The following is a 19,218-nucleotide window of genomic DNA, read 5'->3' as shown; positions in this document are numbered from 1 at the left end:
ACAAGTCATTGTTGTTCAAAGTCAAGACGTTCAAAAGAGAACAGTGAGAAACAGAAAAAGAATAAGCTACAAAATTTAATGACTATAAGGGAAAAAGAAATATATGTGTATACATTTCGTCCAAACAAAGCGCCATATAATTCTTTATGTATGATTTCCTAACACAGTGCATAAAATATATTTATGTAACAATGATTTCGTTGGGAAGTTCCCATTTATTTTAAATTATTGCACTTGTACAATTGTGTATGCACATATGCATTTTCCATGCTTTTGTTTATATGTCATCACTTATAGCTCAATTAGGGTAGCTAGTTTTATGGATAAGTCACTCATTCTCTAAAGCATTTACAGTGAATATCTTCAGCATTTCACGAATAGTATTTATAATGCATCTATCTACATCTACATCTACGCAAACCACAGTGGAGTTCATGGGAGAAGGTACATCGCATTGCACCAGTTAATGGGTTCTTTCCGTTAATTTCCTGTTTGTAGTTTGGGAAAAATGATTGTTTAATGCCTCCACGATTGCTGTAACTAACCTAATCTTGTCCCACTATCTCCAAGGGAGCAATACATAGGGGTTTGTAGGACTGGCTGGTTAAAATTAAAGTGTAACTACTCACATAGCACCAAATTTTGCCGTAATTATCGGATGGCTGCAAAACCAGTTCAATATTCTAATGCTTTAATGCGAGACTCACTTGCGCTGGAAGAGATTAGTTCCAGTTTTTGTCGCCAGGTACAAATCTGGCGCCATGAATGCGGGGAAGAAGTACAGAAATGTTTCCATATGAAATGGATTAGGAACGCGACGTGGACAGAAGAGGGCAGACAAGTGAGAAGCGCATACCCTCAATTTTATTATTAACGATCAAGTGTTGCTCGAAGCGATTCAGGTGGAATCTCAGCTACGTGAAGGCAGAATATGTCCATGGTAAAGGTGTTCTTTTAGATATTCCCAGAGTTCAAAGGTGACGTGGATTCAGATAAAGATATATATCTGGAAAACTTCTGGTGATAAAAGGTACGTGGTAGGTTGCCGTAAGAAGATCTTTCACTGGGCAAGTGAGATGATTTACATGAAAACAATGGTTTCGACATGATTGCGCTACTTCAAAGCAGGAATCACACGCTGTACAAGGAGTCCTCTATTACGTGCAGACGTCACAGTATGCCTGACAGGCCCTCTGGGTGTATTCTATTCAAAGAAGAACGGGCCGAAAATAAAGAGGCCTGTGAATCCATACCACATAATCACATATGGCGAGTGCAATGGCCCTTGGTGCACAACACACAGTTTAACAATACCCCAAATTCGTCAGCTTTATTTTCTGTGTACTCACTGTAGTGTAAAATGTGCTTCTTCACTCTATAGAAAATTGCCCTGCCACATATCGTCAGCTTCGATCCGTGCTAGAAACTGAAGAGCAGATTCAGAAGTACTGTATTGGAGTGACTGTGTTTCTACGATGTGCTCTGCTATGTCCTTGAGACCATCGTGCATGGATGTCTAAAGGACGTTGCCGAGTACATCGCAATAACTCAGACACTGCAGTATGTTATTTAATGCCATGACAAGACCGCGACAAAAATCGTGAGTCTCGTCCTGTGTGGAAATTCTAGTACAGCGCGTAGTCACAGTGTGACAAATGGAAGTTTGGGCGACAGCTCGCAAAAGCGAGAAATACGGATTCGTGTCCACGTCCAGCAGAAATTTTCATTGTCACCAATACACTTTGCAGCTGGAGCCTGATCGTATCCGGGATTGCAAATTGCTGCCCCGTGTGAATCTTTCACGGGTACGAGTGTAATATAGACCGCGAACTTTCCGTACTGATGACCATAGGATGGACAATTCTCGTGACACCGCAGGAGCACTAGCATTACCCGGGCCACGTGCCGTATGGTCAGTTGGGATGGACAGAAACTTCACCATTAACTTACACCGGGATGGACAGAGTGCTCTTCCGTGTGCCACGAGTTCACCTACGCTTTCAAATTTCATTATCATCTTCATTAAACCATTCAATGATATCAGGCCTACCCTCCAGCTATTCGGTCAGCGATACTTTATCTATGCAGCTGTGTAATTGCAGCCGTTACACAAACAGTTTCAGTAACAATACATGGTCCCTCTTCTCAAAAATGGTTCAAATGGCTCTGAGCACTATGGGACTTAACATCTGTGGTCATCAGTCCCCTAGAACTTAGAACTACTTAAACCTAACTAACCTAAGGACATCACACACATCCATGCCCGAGGCAGGATTCGAACCTGCGACCGTAGCAGTCGCGTGGGTCCGGACTGAGCGCCTAGAACCGCGAGACCACCGCGACCGGCGGTCCCTCTTCTCGCCAGCCTTAATATTCGCTTATGTTATGGCTTGTCACTGTGGATGCTATACCGTCATACAAACAATGTACAGTGTCAGATAAGCACCTGACTGCCGAAATTGGAACTAATTTTTTTTTTCAGAGTAAATCGGTTCCGCATGCACGCATTAGCATATGTACTAACTTTCGCGGCCGTACGATAATTACCGTCTACAATGGACGTTCGTAACTACACTTTAATTATAACCATCCGGTATATTCCTAGAGTCATCATATAAAGCCGGTTCATGTCACTTTGTAAGCAAGTTTCATCAGTTTGCCAATTCAGTTTCTTCAGCATCTTTGTGACACGCTCCAACAAGTCAAACAAATCTGTGGCAATTCTTGATGCTCTTCAACATTTACGTGCAATATCCCATGTTACTGTTTACGTTTGTCCAACAGATTCAACTACGATATTGCGACCTTAGTTTGTTACTACTTTTAACTTTAGTTACCAGTTACCAGCTTTATAGCTGTCTCAAAAGTAGTCCACATTGTTCAGTCCTATTTGATATGTTATGTCAAGGATACTCTTGAAGCAAACTCTTCATGCTTTCACTAAATCCGGGTAGCACACGCTCTTAAAAATGTAGATTCTTTCGTAAAGGTCTTTTCTGATATTGTGACGAATATAATTCTGCTAATAAAACTTCTACAAGGTTTCTCCATCTTTGATTTTCATGTTGTACATAAAAATTAGCGATAAGGAAATTCAATATTATTGGTTTATTTAAAGAGAATGTTAAATATCAGGCTGCAAATTTTTGCCTAGGAGGAACCTACGAGCTACAGCAAACCAGAAATCTATGTACACAGCCATTATACATTAATTCCGAAATTAACTAAAAACTGTTCTTTAGGAATCTGAGTTGGATGCACTTATATGCATCCTATTGTCTATGATACGTATTTTTTATCTGTACAGGTATGATGCACATGTATATTGCTATTTTGACATTGCGATAGAAATAGAATGAAACGGAGAGGCATCTTAGTGGTGACCAGCCAAGCGGATCTAGTACCTTTGGACACAGTCACTTGTTACCTCACTTTATACCACGCCAAATGTTAGTTTTTCAGTGCATTCCACATGGAAGTAAAGAATTACAGAACATACATTTTAAATTAGCCTTCTGTTTTGCAGGGGGCCAATGTACTTTTGTATAGGTGTGAAAATAAGCATGGAGAGGTTATCTCACGGATACGAATTTTAATTTAAATATTCATAGTACAAATTACATACATATATAAGCAATAATTAGGAATTAATAAGGTTTTAGTCAGACACGCAGTCAACTGTTACAAATGAACGATTTTCGTGTCGTCCAAGTCGATACGATACGCTGACTACTGCGGTATCTGCTACGTACATATGGTTCCTTACCATGAAGCATAGCCGCGCGGGGTAGCCGCACGGTCTAGGGCGTCTTCCAACGTCTCGAGCATGGGTGTGTGTGTTGTCCTTACTGTAAGTTAGTTTGAGTTAGATTAAGTACTGTGTAAGCCTAGGGAACGATGACCTTAGCACACCTATTGCCGCCAACATACATTGCGCGCTAGGACTACGAAAATAAGATTCGAGAAATTACAGCTAATTCAGAAGCATGAAGACACTCGCTTTTCCCTCGCCCTGTTTGCGAGTGAACAAGGAAAGGAATGATTAATAATGGTATATGGTACCCTCCGTCACACACCGTACAGTGGTTTGCGAAGTATCAGTGTAAATGTAGATGAAGAGTTCAGCCAGCGCAAATAGGCTGCGTAATTGGAATACCGACCAAGGTGGCATTTACTTTTGGCACGCAGGACCCGCTTTTGAGAAACAGCGTTTCAAATCACTGTCCGACTATTGATTTAGGCTTCCCGTGATTTCTCCTAATCGCTCCCGACAAAAGCCAGGTTGGTGCCTTTGGAATGGAGACGGTCACTTCTCTTCCACATCCTTCTGCAATCCGAGCTTGTGCTTCGTCTCTAATGACCGTGTTGACGACGGCAAACTTAACTCTTCTTTCCTTCCACCATCTATACTCTGAAATATGTCTCACAGGGTACTGTAAAATAGGTTTCCTCTTCCAATCAATTTTGAGTAATATTACATACGTCACGTGACTACAGCAGGCTGGAGACCTGTACCTTATTCGACACTGGAAATCGTTGAGGCCTTTGGAACGTGCTGTCCTGTGACTCCGCTCCAATCACGTAGCACGTCGGCAGACAGGTCCGTTTAATGCGGAACGTGACCGCTGCCAGTGCGAACCGACGTTGTAATTAGAGAGATTGTCGTCTACGTGTCGACAATACCGTCCGCACCTGTCCGCTACGCGTCCCGTACGATGTAATTCGCGGAATAACCTGTTTACATTTCGCACTGCGTCATTTGCAAATAAGGCAGGACAATGAAATTATAACGATGGCACGCAGCTTCATTTACGCCGCATTGTACCGTCTCGTTGTAAATATCTGCCAGCAATGCGGGGTTAGCTCTTACGAAGCGTTGCGTTTGCTATGAAATTTTCGGATTGCATATCGTTCAACAGTGTTTCATTGTAGTTTTGTAAGGCTCGTATTTACAGCGTTATAATTAAACCTTTCCTTGGCAGTTAAATTAATTGAATAAAATCCTGTCGAGAAACGTAGTGGACTTTTTGCTAACGCAGAGCCGACCGGAGTGGCCGAGCGGCTCTAGGCGCTACAGTCTGGAACCGCGCGACCGCTACGGCCGTAGGTTCGAATCCTGTCTGGGGCATTGATGTGTATGATGTCCTTAGGTTAGTTAGGTTTAAGTAGTTCTAAGTTCTAGTGGACTAATGACCTCAGAAGTTAAGTCCCATAGTGCTCAGAGCCATTTGAACCATTTTGTTAATGCAGAGAGTGGTGAAGTCTAGGTGGTGCATTCCGTGAGGTGTAGCTGTTCGCGTGAAGTTATTCAACGTGTAATGAGAATTCCACAAGCAATTTAGATATCTTAGAAGGAAAGGGTCTGACTGATTTTCAAAAAGTTTTGCACGGACGACCTATTTTGAAAATAATGACGTCTTTAGGCGTTTTACTAGACACTCTATAGTCTTTGAAGAACTCGAGGTCAAAGCTGAAGACGTAAAATCGTATTTTTATGCTGCAAATGAAAACGTCGTCTAGAAACAAAACACAATTTATTAATGTGATATGGAGTCCAATGTTAATAATGATCGAGCTATTAACTTTTTTTTTTTTTTTACTTCATCGTGTGCCTTGGAGACCCGTCATTCTACGCGTCTAACAGAGCAATATCGACAATCAAACGGTCATGGCATTAGATTACCAAACTTCTGGTCCGTATTCGATTCTATGTCGTCGCTTTTTTGCATTCAGTTTACGTTTCGGTGACTCTCATAATATTCTAAGAAGAGCAGTATTTTTGTTTGCTTTTTTTTATTTATTTTTTTGTAGTAAAAGATGGAGAGGGGAGTTTTATAACCAGATTACTATGTACAATGTACTGACAGCTATTTTTATCGTATTGCGTAGTAGAAAATAACACCTGAAGGTATCGTCTATTCTTGATTGCTCTCGCAATCAGTGGGGCGAAACATAATTATTCTCCCACCACGCGCAACACACTGATTAAATTTTCTACGTTTTCCAGTACATTGTTCACGGAAAAAATATCTGACTGAAGTTGCTAAAAACAGATTCACCAGACCAATTTGTGTGCGTGTCAAGCGTATAAAGGAATATCCTGGTTATGGACGACAGGATGAATTTTTATACCATCCTTCCTATACTTTAATTCTTCACTCTGCTGTATGTCGCATGATTTTGAAGTCATGCGATGAAATTCTTTACATCTCGGAAAAAGTAAACGTTACATACTTGACGAAGAGGTGTACATTTCTCTGGTACCACTCTCAAGGTGCAGGTCGGTTGAGCGTCATCATAGCGTGTCATGTATCAACTGTCACGTATAACTGTCAGTATATTAAATATAATTATTCAGCAAACCTCCTGATGTGTTACTTAAAAAAGTATTAGATATACTGAGAAAATTTTCGAATGAAAAGAAATAAAAAGCACGACCACATTTTGTTGGTCTAATGCCTCGACCGCTCGACCAGCGACCTCGCTCTGTTAGATGAATAGAACTACAGGTATCTAGCTCCAGCATTAAAACAGAAAATCGTCAGTAGCTGGATGATTATTAACTTTGGACCCAATATTATAATAATAATAAAATATTTCTTTTTAGACGATCTTTCGATCTATAACATTGTAAATAGGATTGACCGTCATCAACTTTGACCTCGATTTTTTCAAATACTAACGAGATCATAGCAAAAGGCCAAAATATGTACCTCCTTATTTTCAAGAGAGAATGCCCTCTTAAAACTTGATCAGATCCTGACCACCATGTGACATGCTCCCCTTGTTAGTCTACCTGAAGATAAGGTTCTGTGCCGTAGTTTCGAAGACGATGGCTTTCCTAATGCTTGTAACACGTAAGAGACAGAGTATCCTCTTCCTTCCGTAGATATTCAACACCCTAGCCTTATAAGAGACAAGAAAGAGGAATCCACCACCACCTCTGCCAGTGGGAACAAAGCGGAATTTGGCCTGGCAGAGCAGTAACCTTTGAATGGGTCAGACACATTTTGAAGGAAATACGCTGAGAGGAAAGATTGCTTTTGACTGCTAGTCAGCCGAGACGTAACAGGAAGTGAGAGTGGAGTTCGGATCAAAGAAATTAACAACGAGGTGCGTTCTCCTCGGGCGGATAAGCCACTTGCGTGTTGACGTGGCTCTCCACAAACTTAAAGTGACAAGAGCGAGTGTGAGTGAGGAACTGCGTTTTCGAGAACGGCTCAGTGTTGCTTTTATAGTTTAGCCGTTGTAAACGGGTCTCCCACCCTCGACTGATACTTTGGACAAGCCATGGCCGAGAACTTCCCACAGCTGGAAATAAACGGTGACGTAATTCATTGTGAGGATACAGAACCCAATGGACACCACTGGATAAAATATACACAGCACAAGTCATGTTGCTTGTAACTGAAAAAGCTATACCATGATGTCTGCAACGACAGCAAATTCAGCATTAGTCTCCCATTCTGATCTCTGTCAAAATTGAGATAAATATGGGTAAAAGGCTGAATCACAAACGAACGGTAACATTACACGAGTCAGTGTCTGGAAGGTCAGATGTTTCGACGTGGAAGGGCAATTAAAAAATCTGAAACGAGATTTGCGAAGAAAATGTAAGGAAGATAAGGATGTCTGGTCAGATGAATAAAAGACAATTTCAAGAGCAGCAGAAAACGATATACAGGGAGTTCAGTATAAGTAGGATAGTAGGGCAGAGAGTGTGTTGCTCTAAATAGTTCAGTGGCAGGGTCTCATAAGACTCGACAGCAAACTACCGCCAACAGCAACCGTTTATGTACATATGCCGACACTGAAATGGTCGTTGGGAGGACTGATTAAAAATGTAGGAACGTCAACACAGTCTTCGGTGAAAACTAAATTTAGAGTTGTGAACATTAACGATACAATTGAAATTCGATTTCTGAACTCAGAGGAGAGAGTGGGTACACAAAAAGATTTGCAGGCCTCTACGAGAGAGACGAACAGCCTGAAGACCTGATAAAAGTCGATATGGAAGACAAAGGGGAGCTGTCAGTCAGAGTTCAGCAGGACTTGGGAAAGGTTGGGGTTAAATAAGATGGAAGTGATCGACAATGTTCCTTTGGAATTTCTTAAACATTTGGTAGTGGAGTACCAGTTTAACTGCTGTACATGTTGGCGTGAACATGTATGACACTTCTGATATACCAGCAGACTACCGAAAAAAATCGTCCACGAGATAGCAAGGGCACATAAGCGCCTAACTACCGTACAATCGGCATAACAACACACACGTCCAATTAACTGACAAGATTATTATACGGAAGAATGTGATGGAAAATTGATGATCTGTTACATGATGATCAGTTTTGGTTTAGGAAAGCAAAGTGTCCCGGAGAGGCAGCTCTGAAGGTACGACTGATAATAGAAGAAGTACTTAAGAGAAATCAAGACACGGTCACTGCACTTGTCGACCTAGACAAAGGGTACAATGATGTCAGAACGGAAGAAGATATAACAGACCTGCTAAGGAGACTGCCTGCTCTACGCTTGTCCGTCCTCTTTTAGAATACTGTTGCGCGGTGTGGGATCCTTACCAGATAGCACTGACGAAGTACATCGAAAAAGTCCAAAGAAAGGCAGCACGTTTTGTATTATCGCTAAGTATGGGAGAGACTGTCACAGAAATGATACAGGATTTGGGCAGGAAATCATTAAAAGAAAGGCGTTTTTCGTGGCGATGAAAGCTTCTCGAGAAAATCGAAGCACCAACTTTGTCCTCCGAATGCGACCTTCATAGGGAGGAACGATCACCACGATAAAAGAAGGGAAATCAGAGCTCGTACGAAAAGGTATAGCTGTTCATTCTTTCCGCGCGCTATACGAGATTGGAAAAATAAGGAGTTGTGAAGGTGGTTCGATGAACCCTCTGCCAGGCACTTACATGTGATTTGCAGAGTATCCATGTAGATGTAGATGTATATGTTAGAAATTCTGATCAATAGTGGAGTGAACTGTAGGAAAAGACGTACCAAAAGGGAATTATAAGAATGGAAGAAGAAGAACTAAATCCTCAGACTATCTAACATATGTGAGACTGGTTCTGATGTATCTTCATACCACAGTTGAGCAAGGACACTCTATGAAGGTTTTAGGAGTTTGGTGTTGAACCTACGGCCTGCAAGATAGGCAGATACCATCCCACGCATGTAGAAGTCAGAAGAGTGCAGCAGTTCAGAGAGTGATGTAATCTCAATGTCGGTTCCACTACACTATTTGTAAAAGAAACGTTATCGCTAACAGAAATTAGTGTAAGGTGTGGTGTGTGTACTGCAAGACCTTCGGTAGACACACCTTCAGATTATTTGACTTGTCACTTTAACGAAGTAGGCGAGTGTCAGCAATATTTCTGGTGGTCTTATCGTGGCATGTTTATCTTCTGCCGTTATGTCAGACGATAGAAATGCCACTTGCACGCTTAGAGTAGCAGATTGACGGTGACCAACTTTAAACAGAACTTGATTAATTTTCACACACAATTATTACAATAATAAAAAGCCATAGATATTACGTAACTTGATTCTGATGCTGTTTACAATTGGCAATCTGAAGTTCCTTGGGTCTTGGTACATTAATCTTATTCTCACATACCTCTGATACTTGACAAAGTGTCTATACATTTCTCTTCATGGGTATGTTCAGGAATATGATAATCTTATTAGGCGCAGACTGAAAGTTGACTATAGACTGGTACAGACTAATGTAGTCTGGTACAGAGTGGTGTAGACTAATGCAAACTAATGCAGACTGACTAATCGGGGTCTGTACAATCGTTATAATAGCTCACGCATTCAGGTATCACTGCACGAGTGTGATCCGTGAGGAGAAAAGGTTCTACGTTAGCAGCAATCTCATAGGGTGCGTGACATATTTACACGCAGATCGGCGGAAGCAGAATTTGGTCCGTCTCTAAGACAGCGCCATCTCGTAGTGCGGAGACGGACGAGCGCTGCGCCTGCGCTGTTGTGCTTAGCGGAGCGCGCTCTAGTGGGAAAGTTGTGTACGCGCTGACTAAGCGGAAATATGTAAGCAACATAAGGTTTCTGGAGTAACTATATGCTAGCAAAAAATGAAGATCTTAGATTCTCGTTATTGAGGTTTCTTATTACTCTAAAATATGACTTCATGACCCAGCAATGTTAGCAAAATTACGTACAGGATTGTAAAATATTGATAACCGTGAAGCTAAATTCATATCTATTATAAGGTTGTGTAATGGTAAGATGGTTAATGACCATGTCTGGAGGTCCATAAGAATACAAACAAAATTAGTGCAATTGGGGTCAGAGATATCAATTACGCTAAAATGCACGATGAAGATACACAAAATTGAATTACGATTGGTAAAGAGCAATGGAAAAGAATTAGACAGTTAAAACAACTCAGTGACTTTTAGTTATAAAGTACTTTGCAGTGGCTGATCAATTAGCTCGTCAAATCGATAATCTCGCGTTTCTGCTTCAATTAAGCCCGACAATCGTGAAAATGTTTCACTACAGGTCATATCTGAATGTACGAAAATTGTAAGAGACCGAGACGACCGCATTTCAGAATTTCAATTGAATATCACTTGCTGGCGTAGCGCGAGCTCGTGTGATTACCTTGCATCGCCGGCGGCATTGACTGTCGGCGTGAGCTATGAACGTGAGAATCTATTCTAAAGCTCTCTCGACTGTTAAACACCAGTCGGATACATTTCCCACATCTTCGGTGAAGCCGAGACTCCTAGTTAGACCATAGCTAAGTTAATTGTCGTGGTACACGCTATTTGGCTGGAACAGCGTGTACGTCGTTGCCCTCAAAACGCCCGCAAGCGTTAACTGTCATTGCTCGGTGAAATTCTCCGTACTAGCAGACTTTGCAGTTTAACTCCTTACTGGTTAAGACGAGCCTGTGAACAAGTGTTCACATAATTACTCTCGCAACCGTCTCAGCGCGGCGCGAGTTGCCTTACTCAAACACTTGACGATTTTCTGAAAGAGAAGAAGCGAATTACGCTGTCGGCAATTTGCCTATATCAAAGCTGGTTTCCTTTCTGGCCAATCAGAGGTTTCGTACGTGTTATAACCCCACCCACTAGAGTTTTTGTAGCCTATCACAGGCGTCGTTTCTTTCGTAGGACCAATTTTAGCGTTATATTGAAAGGCTGCCGTAAACTGTAGAGCTTAAGCAGCTGTGTGCTAGTATAATGCGACTAGCTGCATCAACCGGTGTTATCCGCGATTAAACAGTTATTTGTTAAGAAATGTTAATGTCGAAACACTCTATCTACGCGTGTGCGCCGTCACAAATATTACAGAATCTATAGGAGAAGCTGAGGAAAGCACGAGATTAGGAGACGATGTGAGGAGCTGACTGAAAACATGACACTCCCAAATCACACATTTGAAGGAAAAAATAATCTGTGCGCTAAATGTAATGTATTCATTTTATAGTTTATCTTTCATGGAAGACCTTTAATCACTTTACCCATATCACCAGAACAATAGTCGACATAGTATTGTCCTTACGCGCTTTAAAGAGGAAAGATAGATATGTGTTTCATATATTTCTTTTGCCCTTCTTCGGGGTAAACAATAAAAGACTGTTTTATGCTAGTATCTAATATTCCTTTTATTTTATTCCTCCCGTACACGTAGTCGATATTTTCGAATATCAGAGTATGGCCCGTATTAAACTATTCTTGGCCTGTCAAAAAAAAAAAAAAAAAAAAAAAAAAAAAAAAAAAAAAAAAAAAAAAAAAAAAAATAATAAAAATAAAAGATTTACAAGTATTACCAGTTCCTTTTTACCCTGTTTCTTAAGCATGGAAATAAAAGCTCACCCATTTCAGAAACTAATGTCTCATTACTCGTAAATATCTGAAGTAACTGATTACAAAATGTGATGGGTACTCGACGCAGGCTTTTCGTTATGTAGTAAATAATTTGGTCCCCTACTGCTCATAGCTCCAATACAACTGCATGCAAACCGGTTTGTTGTTGTAGTGCTCTTCAGCTCAAAGACTTCTTTAGTGCAGCTCTCCATGCTGTTCTATCCAGTGCAAGCCTCTTCATTTCCGAATAATTACTGCAACCTGCATCCTTCTGAACTCGCTCACTGTATTCAACTCATGGACCTCCTCTACAATAATTACACCCCACACTTCCCTCCAGTACTAAGCTGGTGATCCCTTGATGTCTCACAATGTCCCTATAAAGCAATTCCCCTTCTTTTAGTCATATTATACCTCAAATTTCTTTTCTACGTAATTTATTAACTGCTCATCATTGGTTATATGATCTGCCCATCTACATTCTTCTGTAACATCATATTTAAAAATCTTCTATTCTCTTTTTGTCTGACCAGTTTATCGTCCACATTTAACTTCCACTGAAGGGTACACTCAAAAGAAATGCTTTTCGATAATAGCAAATTTCTCTTCTACGGAAACGCTTTATTTGCTATTCCTAGTCTACAGTTTATACCCCCTCTCCATCATGTTACTTCGCTGTTCAAAACTGATTCACTACATTCAATGTCGCATTTCCTACTCTAATACTCTCAGTATTGTCCGATTTACCTTGAGGTTACAGAAGACGTATACAGATGGCGGTAGTATCGTGCATAGGACATATAAAAGGGCAGTACATTGGCTCTTATTCTTACTGAGGTGATTCATGTGAAAAAATTTCCAATGTGATTATGACCGCACTACGGGAATTGACAGACTTTGAATGCGGAACAGTAGTTGGAGCTAAGAGCATGGTACATTCCATTTCGGAAATCGTTAAGGAATTCAATATTCCGTGATCCACAGTGAGAAGGATGTGCCGAGAATACCAGATTTCACTCACTACCATTCACCACAGATAACGTAGTGGCCGACTGACTTCACATAGCGATCGAGAGCAGCAGCGTTGTGTAGAGTTGTCAGTGCTAAAAGACAAGCAACACTCCGTGACACTGCCGTAGAAATTAATGTGAGACGTATGACAAAAGTATCTGTTAGGATGCAGTGGTGAAATATGGCTACGGGCTATGGCAGCAGGCGACCGGCTCGAGTGCCTTTGTTAACAGCTCAACATCGCCTACAGTGCCTATCCTCGTCTCGTGACAATATCGGTTGGACCCCAGACGACAGGAGAACAATGGCCTGGTGAGGTGTGTACCAGTTTCAGTCGATAGCAGATGATGGTAGTCTTCGAGTGTGGCAGAAATCCCACAATCCATGGACTCAAGTTATCAACACTATATTGTGGAAGCCCATTGTGGCTCGATAATGGCGTGGGCTGTATTTACATGGAATGTACTGGGTTATCTAATCCAATCGAACCGTTCATTGACTGCAGATAGCTACTGTATGTTCGGCTACTTCATTTGCAGCCATCCCTAGACTTCATATTCCTAGACACCTATGAAACTCTTATGGTTAAAAATGCGCATGTAAGCGGACCACAGTTGTTCGCCATTGATTTGAAGAACATTTTGGACAATTCCCGTGAATGATATTGTCACCCAGAACGCCCAACGTGAATCGCATCGAATAGTTATGAGTCATAATCATGAAGTCAGTTAGAGCAAAAAATCCTGCACTGCCAAAACTTTCGCAGTCATGGACGGCTGTAGAGGCAGCATTACTCAGTATTTATGCAGGGTACTTCCACTTACGTACTTGTTGGGTCCATGCCACGTAGAGTTGCGCCTCGCAAAAGAACGTGCGACACGATATTCCTTTTGTCACCTCAGTGATATTCTGCTACATTCCTGTATCTTTATTTAGCTTTTGCTAATGTCCATCTTATATCATCCTTTAGAAGTCTTTTGCTGACTGAAGGAATTGCAATGTCATCGACAAACCTCAAAGATTTTAATTCTTCTCCCTGGGTTTTAATTCCTTCTCCGAATTTTTCTTTGCTTTACTTTCCTTTTGAATGCACCAATACATTAACATCGGGGAAAGATACAACCCTATCTCATTCCCTTCCAAACAAATGCTTTCCTTTTACATTCCTCGACCGTTATAAACGTCGTCTGGTTTCTGTAAAAGTTGTAAATAACCTTCCACTCTCTGTATTTTACGTCTGCTACCTTCAGAATTTCAGAGAGTGGATTCCAATTGACAGTGTAAGAAGCTTTCCCAAATCTAGAGAAGTGATAGACGTAAATTTAAATTCCCTTAGCCGGTCCTTCGAGGATATTAATAGTTCTGAGAGAATGTCGTCTACTCTAGGGGCCTCATTTCGACTTAGGCCTTTCAGTAGTCTGTCAAATTATTCTCACAGTATCATATCTCTTTTCTCATCTTCATCTACGCCATATTCCTTTCTATAGCATAACCTTCAAGTTCGTTTTCCTTGTATTGCCATTCTACATGAACCTTCCACTTTCCTTCTTTACTTAGTATTGGTTTTTCATCTGAGCTGTTGATATTCGTACAGCTGCTTTTCTTTTCTTGAAGCGTCCCTTTGACTTTCATGTCGATGGTACCTATCAATTCTCTCGTTATCAATGCTTTTTTGTTCTTACATCTATGCTCATGCTGCTACATTTGCTGCATTTTTATATACTGCGTCTCATTAATTGAATTTAATATCTCTTGGGATACCCACGGATTTCTATTAGGTTTTGTCTTCTTATCCACGTGATCCTCTGGTGCCTTCACTACTTCGTCTCTCACAGCTACCCATTCATCTTTTATTTTGTATTTTCTTTTGCCCTGTTTCAGTAAATCGTTGCCTAATGCTGCTCTGAAACTTCCTTCGACCTTTCGAACTTTCAGTCGGATAGCAAACCAGGAACGGAGTGTTTATGTAGGATTCAGGATCATATGCTTCCTGCAACATATATCAGGAAAACAATGGCAGCTGGAACCATTTCACCAACAGAAAAACACTGAGTCTAGTTATCTTTCAAAGTGACCTGCTATGACAACAACAAAAGAGAAAATAGTTACCGTTTCCATTAGATAAAGTTCAGCCGACGAATTATTCACGAATTCGGGTTAACGAACTTTTCAGTTGACAGTCCTCTAACTTTAAACATTTCTCGGAATCTGTCTGAGATGTACCTTACTTCGCGACCAACTAATGACGATTGTTTCCTTCACAACATAATATTCGGTTAGAAGTGTTAAATATTTGTGTTGTCAATCTATTTTCACCGGAACTCGTAGAGCCACAAGCAATGAAAACGCCGTTTATTGAGACTGAGCTGCTGAAAACATAAAGAAATGTCGAATTATAAGCGAATTCAGTTCTTCCGTTACCAACTAGATTACGATGCTCTCCGACCAGCATTTCCAAACGACTGCAAACACAAACGCTAACTGTCCGTAAGAAAACAATTCAGATCCTGAGTACAAAAGAAAAAAAACAGTGGGAACAGTATTTAAAGTCCTGCGCTTTCATTTTACAACATCCAACTTAGATGCTATGTTCGTTCAGCAGCATCTACGGCACATACTTCAAATCTGTTGTAATAGTCGTGAGTTCTGACAAGCAAGGACCTACTTTTTCCTGCGTAAAATTCTGAAATGTTTTAAAAATAATTTCCTGTTAATACTGAAACGTCCCCTTTTGAACAATTACAAAAGACTGTGCTTCAACTGACACACAATATTTTGTTAGCGCAACGCAATCTGACTTTCAATAATCCCTACAAAAGAATGGGCCCTGACTAACAGTAAACTATAGCTTTCACAAATCACTTACCTCACAAAAATCTTCGCTACTCAAGCTACTGCAATACAGCGAGCGCCACTACTGCCAGCTAAATAAAAGATTCAAACTACTGAAGGCACTAACTACTGATAGGGATAGTTAGCGAATGAAAGATATTAATAGAGAACAAACAATGTATTTACCCTGATATCATCATATATAAATATAGCAGTTCATGACAAATTTCAAAACTCCGCCATCTCTCTCCCCACTTCCACCACTGCTGGCGGCTCACCTCCAACTGCGCAACGCTACGCGCTGTTCACATCCAGCTGCCTAACAGTACAATGGCGAGTATTACAACAATGCAAAGCAGACACAGACTGCACACAGCACAGCCAGTGATTTTCATACAGAGGTGGCGTTACCAATAAAAAAACCTAAACAGCCTACTTACAATACCCAATACATAAAAAAGCACAGTTCACTTAATTTTAAAACGAGGAATGTTATTAGTGGTTTACAACTTTCCTTCCGCCGTTTTTTCCCCAACATTTCAGGCTTTAACGAAACAAACTGGTTACACATGTATCATTGAAAGTGTTTTCCATGGCTCGCCACTACTTTCTCCCATCTTTCGGGTAGTGTACGAATCCCGCACGGAAAAAGTTGTTCATCTTTTGAAGTGATCCTCGAATCCATCTAATTTGTGACTTCTTCATGAGATGGGAAGTGTTGGTCAGGCAGGCCATGTGCCATTGATCTGAAAAGGTGATAGTCAGAGGGCGAAATGTCTGGAGAATACGGCGGGTGGGGTAGGACTTCCCGTTTTAACGTTTCCATGTACGTTTTGACTTAATTTGTAACGTGGAGTCGAGCGTTGTCGTGCTGCAAAATCACTTTATCGTGTCTCTCGCTGTATTGCGGACGTTCCTCTTTTAATGCTCTGCTCAAAGACATTAATTGCGTTCGATAACGTGCAACTGTGATTGTTTGACATGGTTTCAGAACCTCATAGTACACGACGCCGAGCTGGTCCCACCAAATGCAGAGCATGATCTTGGAGCCGAGAATATTCGGTTTGGCCGTCAACGTGGAAGCATGGCCGGGATATCGTCATGATTTTCTACGTTTACGCTTACAGTAATGAACACATGTTTCGTCCCCGGTCACAATACGATGCAGATGTCCTTCAGTTTTGGCCTCTGAAGCAACTGTTCAGAAACACACAAATAACGCTCAACGACTCTTGGTTTCAGGTCACACGGGGTCAAAGTTCCGTCTTTCTGAATCATGCCCATAGCTTCAGACGTTTTGAAATGACTTGCTGTGTCACTCATACTAATCGTGTCAATTCTTATTAAGTTTGACGCTAGCCTTCACTCAGCTATGTCCCCAATTCTGCATCTTCGAAAACATTCTCTCTTCCACCACTATGCCGGTATATTACGTTAAAATTACCGGTCTTGAAGAGTTGAAACCACTCACAACACGTTCTTTCACTAATAGCGTCCTTACCATACATACTTGAGAGCCCTCGATGAGACTCATCCGCTGTTTTCTTCGTACTGAATCAAAACACCCCCTGCATATGACAATAATTAGGTTCGTAAACTGACATTTTCAATCAAGAACAACATTACGATGCTGACGCAAATCGATAAATGTTTGAATGAGGTTATGCTGACCGAGGTCCAAGCTAACTGCCTGACATCTGCTATCTGTTTCTTTCGACCGATACTTATCGTTGTAGCCACCTAGCGGCAAACGGCGGAAGCAAAGCTGTAAACCTTGTATTTTAACAGCTATCTGTATATAAGATGGTGCGATACCATTCTCACTTTACGCATTATTCTTCATTTAGGTCATTCGCAAAATCTGTCTGACCGGTACAGAATAAAATAGGGTCTAGGCTCAGGAGACAATTTTAAAGGTCTGACAAGCGTCGATAACGTTGTCACATACGAGTGCGTGGCACCTTCATGTCCTTCTCAGTGATTACTGGACATCGGACGCTGTTCACGCCGCTTACGTATCCTGCAAAGCTTCGTAACAACACTAATCATGAACAACACCACTGCACTCTTGTGGACGTTCTGCGTGTCTCAGCGATTTCCGTCTCTAGTCATTGATGTATCCCCCGATGGTGTGTACGTGTAAGAAGTTATGACGACATCCAGACATCTCATATGGATGCTTAACTTTTTATCAGGCAGTGTGGCCTTCCAAAAAAGTTTAGGCAAAGGTTGAGACGGTCACCAATCTTCAGCTCCAAATTCACGATTCTTAGAAGAAACTTCGCCTCTTCACAGATAGGCGACACGCTTGAGACCCCTTCCGTGACTGCTGTGATGACAGGAGTGGCATTCGGTCACATACTGAGAACACAAAAAATTTGGAAAATCCTGAAAAACAGTGGATTCAACACGACAGAATAATTGCTGAGAGAAATAGCTGCTTTTGTGAATATGCTTGCCTTAGCAGGTGTAATAGTCACCAGCAACAAGTATGTTCTACGACTACAAGCAGTACCGGAAGACGCAAAGGGCTTTCAATCCATTGCTCATTAATGAAAAGTATTATCTGAGTGTTCACGTATTTTATACAGCACAGATTCGTCAGACTCAGTCTCTATCGTTTAATTTCCAACACGGATGGGATTTAAAAACATTTTTACTGCATCATAGGTACAGAGTTTGAACAGAGGCGTGCAAAACTGTAAACCCAACGCCACCCTGCCTCATGTCTTCACTTTAAAAATTCCCGTGTATTTTACTTATACGGCAGGGGGGAAAATCAGCGCCACATGAGGCTCACAATATACCGGTGAGTTATTGTGTTATCTTTCCACGATGCGTTCTGCCGTTGTCGGCTGTCAGTCATCCGCTATGTTTGCTCGCCTGCTTTCAGTTCACTCGCGAGTGTCAAATGCAATTTCAGCTTTATCAATCTCCTGAATAATAGAAGTCCATCTGTCGGTCTGTGTACGAAGTTCTCGTATCAGCATCGGACGGGCATCCTTCGTGCCCACCCTCCTGTCCCTCCAGCCGATATGTGTCAGGTAGTCGTCACTGAGTTCAGCTTACAGTGGTGGAAAATTAACGCAGCAGTACCTAAGGGAAAATGTGATACAGGTAGGGAATCCGGATACAGTAAAGTGTGTGGGTGGTCTTTCAAAGAGCAGTGCCGTGGTGTTTCGTTTCGGATAGTTTGAGACCATACATAAACAACGATTGCAAGGAAATGTTTAAACCTTCAGCTTACCGTTCCGTCGATACGTCGGTCATTTGAGAGGGAGCATTGTCCCATAATAATGGAGGAAGGAAACAGTAATGGACGGTTATGGGCTCAAACAATCTTCCGAAGACAGAAGGACCGATAGAGCACTGGCAATTTATCCAGTTTTACGTACTAACACACTGATAAGAAATTATGATATTAAAGAAGCTTCTAGCGACGACTGTCCAGTTTAAAACATTCTACATCTCCTTGCCGCATCAAATCACAGTAATTTGATACGTAAGTCTGTTACGTTTAT

This window comes from Schistocerca americana, chromosome 5, assembly GCF_021461395.2.
Source record: "Schistocerca americana isolate TAMUIC-IGC-003095 chromosome 5, iqSchAmer2.1, whole genome shotgun sequence".
In the NCBI taxonomy this organism is placed as follows: domain Eukaryota; kingdom Metazoa; phylum Arthropoda; class Insecta; order Orthoptera; family Acrididae; genus Schistocerca; species Schistocerca americana.
Note: the sequence above shows the minus strand (reverse complement) of the source record.